At 32.7% G+C, this 7,732-nt stretch overlaps 1 non-coding gene across 1 annotated transcript; it reads left to right on the forward strand.

Moving 5' to 3' along the window:
• LOC124892428 lies at positions 1-78 on the forward strand. Its single transcript, XR_007050239.1, has one exon. It is a non-coding gene; the product is annotated as a small nucleolar RNA Z199 (small nucleolar RNA).
• Positions 79-7,732: the final 7,654 nt, after the last annotated feature.

Below are 7,732 nucleotides of genomic sequence, written 5' to 3' on the forward strand. Positions count from 1 at the left end.
ATTTCATAGATGGAAAGAAAAACTGCAACAATATGCTGGTAAATTCCATGATTCGTAGTATTTCAGTCCCTGGTGATTTCTTATTTCTCTGAATTTAGATTATGTTTTTAGAGTTTTAATATTTTTCATATAGTATTTGGGAGATTTATGTTTTGATTGAACAGTGACAGATACTTTTAATTGACCTTGGATAATTAAAACGTTCATCGCATTTGGAACATTAACAAATTTTGTGTTCTAACTAATGTAGTCAGGGGTTATGAATGTTTTTGTTATTGGTTTGCTTAATACTCGGATTGTGGCTTACGGACTAACAACTTGAAATATAATTTGCGGAATAGTTTGGATAAAAGAATGAATTTGGTGGAAGGTAACCTGAATTTCGAGTTGGTGGAGGGGACATGAGGTCATTTTTTTTTATAGAAATTTGCTTACATGTTTGAGAATCTCCACACGTGATCATTAATTATCTATTTTTCCTTCTTATTTTTTGCTTTTACTTCACTTCATCAATAGTTAATCTCCCGAATTGCATAAATTGGTATCGTTGCTCTTATTCATCATTTTTTGTATTCAAAACTTTTAGGTGAATGCAATAGCTAGTAAGGAAGGGGTTTGGAAGAAGGGGTGATATTTTCAACCCCTTCTCATTGGACATATGGAAAGATAGAGAAGCAATGGATGTAGTTAAAGCATACTATTAGCTATAAAGATCAATTACATCAGGTCATTTTATGATAAGAAACTATAATAAAGAAACAGACATACAATAAAGACGAGCTTTGAGAAATTTTTAGGATTAATAAAAACAATTTGAGTTCCAAAATTTATTCTTATGTTAGCGAGTTGGTTGTTATTAATTATATTGACATTATATGTACTATTTCCTTTTAAGAAAATTGATTGATATTTGTGGACTTTGTACCAAAGGATGAGGCACATATCACAATTCAGTTGTAAGATGGTTATACATATATACTAGGCCTCTTATTTGATTTGATTTATCATCTGGGAAAGTTTAGCGGATATAGAGATGTTTTTTCTGGTAATGACGGATTAAGGGCAAAAATCAAGTAACATTTTTTAAGGAGTAAGGTACTTATGTAATTTTCTAATAAACATTAGGCTCTTAAACTTTCACATAATTAGTTTTCAAGTTCACTGGGTTGGGCAGTTATCTGTTTCCTTTTTGTTATTTTTATTGGTCATAACCTTATTTGTTGTATTATTATTGATTCACTAATATCTTCGTCGGTGCTCATTGAGTCAAATCACAATGGTGTTCCCCCATTACATATTCCTTTATTTACATTTGTTGCGGCAAGTTAAGTTGCTAGGACTCTTCAAAAATATTGTCGCATCTGTGTATAATCCTTCAAAAATACACTATTTTTGAAGGATACGACATGCATCCGAAGACATTTTTAAAGAGTCCAAATAACTTAGACGGCAAGTACGTCTTACATATCAAAGCACACACCCGACAAAAGCATTAAAAATTATATTTCTTGCTGTGTCATTGAAAATTTCTAATCAATTGGTTTATTTATATTTGGTTGGGTTACTTAAGGACGTGATTGTGCTACTACTTGGTATCTATATGGTGGAGTTGATCTGTTGAATAAGGATATTGAACATGAGTTACAAACTTCATTTCATGATTAGCACTTCTCAATCGAGGAAGACATTAAAATTTCAACGTGAAATAAAGGATAACAAAATTTACGGTTGTCACACAATAATTGCTCGATTTCTATAAAGATTCAACTTCATCTCTTCATTAAACCTTTACTTGATCAGTAAAAAATGATCCACATGCATCTCATTTGATTAACACAAATAACTTACTCATTACATGGGTTCGACATAGATTAAGGAGACTAATCGCGTGGGTACTAGACAAGTTAATAATAATAATCTAAAAATTCATGACTTGTCACAATAATCAAAAACTCACCTGCTTGATTTAATTAAGTCATTTCTTTTCACAGAAAACAATAAGGAAATAAATGATAAAAATAGTTTATAACCGTAAAAAATAGTTATTTAATTTGAATAATTGATGTTAATATTAAATAGGCGACAAGTAGTGACTTTTCACCATTTTTATTTTTAAATCTGTTTTTTTAATTTATATAATTTGGATTAATGAATGTATGTGATGATTATTAAAAAAGATAGATTATATGTTGCAACATATAGATTATTTGTTGCCACAGATGGGTTATCTAATGCAACAGATATGTAATCTATTGCCACAACTCAATAAAAATGGTTATTATTAGAAGAAACGGTTATTGAAAAGGGAGAAGTCTTCAATTATTTAATTGAGAAAAAGGTTATTTAAATTTAAGAACTAATTAATAATAATAAGCTGAAAAGTCATGACTTATCACAAGAATAAAAAAGTCAGCAGCTTGATTTAATTAAGTCATAACTTTATACAGTAATCAAAAAGTCACCAGTTTGAATGTATTAATAAAATGAAGGTGAACAATCGTGCCTTTTTGTCTAATTCATTCAAATTCAATCCTCTATAAATAGGTCCCTCCTTACTCGTTCATTATACTACACTATTTATTTCTTACATCTTATCTTTCATATTACATCTTGAACCACTTTTTCTTCAAAGATCAGATACCTTTTTCCTGACTCAGGTAAGTGTTTTTCTTTCTTTTTGTGTGAATCTACCCAATTGGTAGTATACGTTGTATTACATTCGGAATCTTTTCTTTACTTGTGTTTTTATATTTTTGTCAATTCATATATTATAGCGCCTCGAATTTGGTACCCAGAATGCTACACAGTGCTCATGACCCCGAAGGACTATAAGCTAACTCATGACTAATATCTGTACCTGTATACTGTATAATATACTGAATAATGCGGAAACACAAACTGAAAGGCCATAAGGTTCAATACTAAACATGATCTTAATGATATAACATCTGTGTGGGGTAATAGAATACCCAAAACAAAACTAAACATACTAAAGTTTGAAACATGATAGTCTAGAAAGCCTCTAACTAACTGAACTGTCTGAGTAAGGAGTTGATGGGACATGTCCCCAACTAACTCCAACTAATAAACTAATTAATGAGATAATAGAGAAATAATCATGTCCTTGAAGGATGAGGACTCACTGCTAACTCTGACTGCTGATATCTAGAATCTACCGATGCTCTGGAGCTCTTATCTCTGAACCTATGGTATAAGACACCATAGCGTAAATGCGTCAGCACTTTGAATGAACTGGTATGTATGTGAGGTAGGCTGAATGCATGGGGTTCATATGCATGAACAATACTGGCTAACTGACTACTATGAACGTGAGAATACATGCATGCATACGTAGTAACTATATCTGAAATCGTGATAACATGAGAATGCTGATAACTAACATGACTAATGACTGAATTCTGATAACTGATAACATGAGTGACTGTATCTGACAGTCCTGAATCTGATGAAAATAGCTGAGTTCCAACTGTATCTGAGTTGACTATATCTGACAGTCCTGAATTCTGAAGAACTATCTGAGTTCTTTTACTGAGATTAATACTGAGACTGTGGGAGGTATTCATCTAACTGACATGCCCCAAATGATGCATTATAGATGAATTGGGGTCCAATATGTGCCCTGATTGGAAGGGTGTCAATACCGCGCCACTAGTAAGAACAACATGTGAGTAACCCTAATATAACAGATAACTCTAATGAGAATGGTGAAAACCCTCATATAGCAGGTTAAGCCACCTCATCTACCCTCATATAGCAGGCTATGATGTCTCAACCTATGCTGACTACATAGTTTTGGAATGCAAGGATTGCTTCTAAGAATCACACCCTCATATAACAGGTGAGTTCCCACCCTTGGGTTCGCTCGGTGTTAATTTCTACTCTCATCTGAATAGACACTGAACATGATTTACTAAACTGGACATGGACTGAGTTACTGGCTTCCGTTGACTGACGGAATACTACTTACATCTGACAACTGACTGAGTTCTTGAGATCATGGAGATTTCCTGAGTCATAAGCCTGTCTGAAGTCTAAGGATCATAGCTTGACTGAGAGTATCATGGAAACATGACATTGCTCTAGGAATACAGCTAATATTACAGGTACAAGTACCCCCAGGACTCGATGGAATGAAACTGACCAAGCATAACTTACTTGAACATATAACTAACATCATGATCCATAATACATTTACCGAAGCATTCCATCAGAACATGTGATAGGCATAACTTGTACATATATGGGGATTTCATGATATCATACTAGTTGGGCATTGTTCCTTCATCTAGGCATTTAATCAAATACATAGTAGGCATAGCACATGTAGACAATATTATACAACAATTAATCATCATGATTCATCTCTAATTTCATCATCCTAGGGTTTATTCATTGGTTCGCATGAATATATATCTATACAAATCAATTCCATATAAAATTGATCACCCAACATGGATTTGAATTCAATTGATCATTCTCAACATAAACAAAACAAAACCAACATGAAATTCATAAAGAAATCCATAAACTTAAACTTAGAAAAGAGATTCTTGGGCTTTATGGATGAAAGGAGTCCATGAATGAACACTACGCATATCTTGGTTCGTGATTTCGTGAAGATTGACGAAGGAAATTCTTGATTCTGAATCTTCTATGAAAAGCCCTAGGTTGTTCTTGAGAGATTTTTTAGAGAAGAGAGTGTATTTTGGGTGAAAAGTGGCTAAATCACGTGTTATTAAATTTAAATAGGAGTAGATAATTGAGCCTTTTAACCCTTGGATGCATCTTTTAAAATTATAAAAATTTCCCGAACTGGACCTTTAGTGAGACACAGCGCTATCACGTCGTGTCACTGGATTTTGACAATTGGAAAATTGAGGAATGGCGTGACGCGGGGCCATTGCATTGCCACTTCCTTTGTGACCTGGAACTTTGGCGCGAAGCGGGAAAAATCGCGCTGAGACACTGAAAAACAAATAATTCTGAATTTGGGCCCTGCCGCAATGCGCCATAATCGCGGACCCCTACTAGAATTTTCCAAATGTCATTTTATCTTGTGGCGCGGCGCACTACTGACTAATATGGCCCTGTTTTACGATGGGAACTTAAAATAGTCGTAACTTCTGACCCGGTTATCGGATTTGGGCGAATCTTATATCGATGGAAAGCTTATTGAATTTCCCATATGAAAAAAAGTGAAGATCTTTAAAATTTCTCATGGAATAACTATCATTCAATTTAAAATCTAATACTATACATTCTTGAGATATAATTAGTTAGGAAAAAGTACGGGATATTACATATATGTTCTAGATATGTCTGATCCTGTTTAGGACATTTCTATTCTGCGCGACACCATCCAAAAACTTCAGAGGCATGTTAATGATGTACAGTAGGAGTTGGGCTCCGTGAGAGCAAGGATGCTTCGAGAGATTCGCAGGCTGAGAAGGGCCCTGCTGCTGACGGTTGACGATTGGCCGGTTGGCAATAATGATGATGATGATGATGATGATGATGATGATGATGATGATGATAATAATAATAATAATAATAATAAGGTTATGTTTTTTCTTTTAGCGTATGTATTTTTATTTTTATTTATATCTGATCTACCTATCTAATATATTTTATGTTTGTTTAATGAGAAATATGTTTCTTTCTATTTCTTCTGCTCAACAAACATGTCAACGATTGGACGTAAAGAATAATTCGTAATCCAATAGCAATAGCAATACTTTTGAGTTCTTTCAACAGATGGACCATTTGTTGAAACATATTGGTTATCTGTTGGGTTTGTGGTAGGAATTGTTTTGTGTTATTCCAAATAGATTACTCATCTGTTGTGATAGATTACTCCTCTGTTGCAACATATTATGCGTCTTTTGCAATAATTAACTAGTCTGTTGCAACAGATAACTCACCTGATACAACAGATAACTAGTCTGTTACTACAAATAACTCGTGTGTTGCAACAGATAACTCGTCTGTTGCAGCATATGACCCATCTGTTGCAACATATGATCCATCTGTTCAATTCATGTTACGGGCACTATATAGAACCATAAATATGAATCTAAAATATGAGTCTTCCATTTCAACAGATGACTCATCTGTCGCAACAGATGAGTGATCTATTTAAACAGATAGCTCTTATGTTGGATTCATGAACGGGTTCTATCCATTATTGAAAAAATTGCAGTTGCAGTGTACACAGATGACAAATTCAGCTAAAAATTATAATTTTACTTACGAAAGTCACCTATGAAATAATGTCAAATGATGTACGAAACAAAATTTGACCTAAAAAATTGTTCAAGTAGCAATAGTAGCGGTAAAAACAATAACAATGGTCGACAAGAAGAAGATAAAGATGATAATAAAGTAGAAGATGATGATAATGAAGCAGAAGATGATGAATAAAGCAACACCAACAATGAAAAACAAAAATCGCGAAGAGAGAGAAAACAACAACGGATGAGAAGAGAGAGAAACACGCGTTTTCCCTCCATTTCCTGTTATATTAACTAACATTTGGATCAAAATGTAAATTTAAACACTTGTGGGATATTTTCAAACTTCTCCACCTAGCTTAATTTATAATAAAGTAATTGTCACCTCCACTCAATTATTAAGACTTGAGTCACCTACACCTCATTTTCAAATTCTTTTGTCACTTTTAACTAAATGCCCCACCCTACTTACCCTTTACTGTCTCCACTTTGTGGATACACCTAATATGTTGTTATATTAAAAGTACAAGCATGATTATATATTCATCGATCACATTAAGGTATATTAAGAATATAGGCATAATTATTTCCTATTATCACGTAGCACTCAGACGTCGTACACTACGCAGACATGCACATAATACACATTTTGTTATTTTAGAGATTGAAGATCAAACAAAGAAGAAGAAAAAAGCATAAAAAAGAGCATTGAAGGAATAAATCACAAAGAACAATATGCAGAAAAAAGGAATACAAATAGTACTTTTGAAGTATAATTTTTCACCGGAGTTTTGGTATATAGTGGAGTTTGGAGTTTTTGTTCGCGTTTAAAAGTTCATGGATAATTAGTTTTATTAGCTTTTGGATCAATATTCTTTACTTTGCCTTATGTTAGAGTTTTTAATATGATTAAATTTTAGTGGTAGCTTTTCCGTAGAGATTGCTTTGGACGTATATGATAGAAAAACAACAAAACAATAATACTAAGAAAAAAAAATCTTTCTTTAATCTGCATTCTGTGCTTACATGTCCAATAATAAAAGGATATACCATGCACGCTGTTTTATCTATTATGCCCATTTAGTACAACTACTTTAGTTGTACGTGCCTCGCACCTATACCTTATTTTATTAAGTTTAAACATTATATTAAATAGGATATTTATTTAAATAATAAAGATAAATACAATAATTAAATTTAACATCTTTTGAAGAATTTATTTAATTAAATCTAATCTTTACCAAAAAAAAATTTCAAAATCGATTTACCATCTATCACCTGTAAACTACAACAAAATAATATGATGATAGAAACATCAAAACAATATAATTAAATCAAATCTTCACACAAAATTTCTCAAAGTCGTCCGACACTCATCTACCACCTGTAAACTATAACAAAATAATACGACAATAAAGATATCAAAATAATACAACTAAACTTTACATATACACAAAAAAAATTCTCAAAATTGATATTTT

The sequence above is a fragment of the Capsicum annuum genome, chromosome 1, assembly GCF_002878395.1.
Source record: "Capsicum annuum cultivar UCD-10X-F1 chromosome 1, UCD10Xv1.1, whole genome shotgun sequence".
Taxonomy (NCBI): Eukaryota; Viridiplantae; Streptophyta; class Magnoliopsida; order Solanales; family Solanaceae; genus Capsicum; species Capsicum annuum.